Here is a 2,341-nt window from a genome sequence, read left to right as displayed (position 1 = left end):
TTATATAGAAAATAATGTTTTTTTAACCTTAAACCGCAGAAACACATTGCATTACACCAAATACACAAAATAATGTTATTTTTAGCAACGTCATATGACCCCTTTAAGTCATTCATTCATTCAATTCATTCAAACGGCTGAATCATTCAGGAATGAAGATAACGGCTCTCTTTATAAATGGGCCGTTGAATCATTGGTTCACACGATTTATTCAAAACATGGATTCATTCAGAAATGAACCACCACTGTGTGTTGCTCAGACGCACAACAATTCTGCTGTGGCTTTGCAGGTAATATTTTTATTGAAAATTAAGCTAAAACAGACAAAACTGTGTCTAAAATATAACACAATATTAACTTCTTATTTATTGAAAAATATCACATTTGCACTTTGGGACAAAAACAGCACTCGTGATACTGCAATTGTTGCACGTGTGTTATTGCTTAACTATATCACATGATGTAAATATGAGACAGAAACTCATACGGGGCATTTTTGCCCCAATATCCTGAATTTTTGGGGCATGTAACTGCATTCAGCTGTCTACGTTGTTACAGTTGTTGGCTGCATCAAAATCAACTGTATGAAATGTAAGATTAACAATGAAATGGATGAAAGAAAAGTACAGGTTTGGAAAGATGTGAGGGTGAGTAAATGACAAAATGTTCATTTTGGGAAGAAGTGTTCTTTGAAAGCAGAGGGAGGTTCATGATGGAGGTTAGTGCTGTTAGGTTTGGAAAGAGTGCTCAGCATGTTACTGCCAGAATCACAGTCCTGTGACTGTGAGGCAATCTGGAGAAAAAGCCCTGGAGCAAAGCTGTGATCTCGCTGCGTCAGAGAAAAACTCACTGTTACCAACGCTGTGGTTCAAAGGTTCACTCTGCTCCTCGATTGTTCTCGCACACTCTTTCATTCTGTCCATCCGTACTGTAGTTCCTTAAAAGGAATAGTTCACCAAAAAGAAAATTGTGTCAGTTTACTCATCCTTTTTGTTCTTCCAAACCCACTGACTTTCTTTCTTCTGTGGATGAGAAATCTTGAAGAATGCATTGGAAAAACAATGTGAGCAATGAAATACTGCGTCCAAGTGACAGAAGCATCATGAACGTACAATAAAACAAGACCGTCTAGCAACTCACTATATTACCCCAATTATCATTACCCCAAACACATCACACATGCACATTTCCAAATGTAGCACATCAAGAAGCATTGCACTAGATTTGATGGCTCTATAAACACCTGGCATACAACATATGGACTATTTCTGTGGTGTTTTTAAGGCAATCTATAATGAATTTAACTGTCCATGGGTGCCGTGTGCCATTTGGAATTGAATTGAGAATAATTTGAATTCCAGAATTTGAATTGAGGTTGCAATAGATGTTCCTGAAATTAATTTGAATTAAGGTAGCAAGAGGATCCAGAATTGCAATTTGAATTTGAATGCAAAGGAGAATTAAAATAAAAAAAAATAGAAAGTGAGAATGAAATCATAGAATTTCACAAAACACAATTTTTTAACTACAAAAGCATAGTTTTGTGTTTAGCATAACAAAGCCTTGTTTGAAAGTTTAAAAAATAATTTATGTAATTTAATTATAAAAACGTACAATTTTTTATTAATTTAGAAATGTAAATTACCACAAATAATTAATTTAGGTAATTTTATTTACATTTAAGTACAAGCTGCAATGTTTTATAGACCTTACAGACAAACAGACTTAGATTAATAGAAAGAAAGAAATACTTTTTTGTTATTTAAATTAATTATTTTATTAATGCATTCTTTAAACACGTCCAAGAATGCATTACTTTTTGAATTGCAATTCAGTACGCTCCCTTTCTTGTCATTTCCTCTTAGGTGTGGCCATTTTAATATAAAAAATAAATAAAAGTAACACTCATCATTTAAACGGGAGCAAATATATATTTTTTGTTATTTTAACTTTTTGCAGCTTATATAGTGCAGACTAGGGATGCGCCGATCCGATATTCATATCCGGTATCGGCTCCGATAGTGCCATTTTTCTCGGATCGGGTATCAGTCAGAGAGGGCCAATCCAAATCCGAGATTTTTTATTTATTTATTTTTCTCGATTGATGCGAATTATTCTGTGTTACTTCTGAAGCCATACGATAGCTTAATGTGAGCTACATATGAATATTTAAGTCCTTACATTAAAGTTCACACAAACTCTTTTCTCCGCTGTGGCTGTCAGTCATTCGTTCAGCCTTTAAACCCTGGTCACGTTCGGTGACAGCAGTCAGCTCGGTAAAGCTCTCTCCAAGATCATTCTGTGTTCCCATTATACTTGATTTGTAAATACATGTCTATGA

The sequence above is a fragment of the Sinocyclocheilus anshuiensis genome, unplaced genomic scaffold (genome assembly GCF_001515605.1).
Source record: "Sinocyclocheilus anshuiensis isolate Anshui unplaced genomic scaffold, SAMN03320099.WGS_v1.1 scaffold67, whole genome shotgun sequence".
NCBI classification, from domain to species: Eukaryota; Metazoa; Chordata; class Actinopteri; order Cypriniformes; family Cyprinidae; genus Sinocyclocheilus; species Sinocyclocheilus anshuiensis.
The sequence above is the reverse complement of the archived record's forward strand: the minus strand, read 5'-3'. Positions refer to the sequence as shown.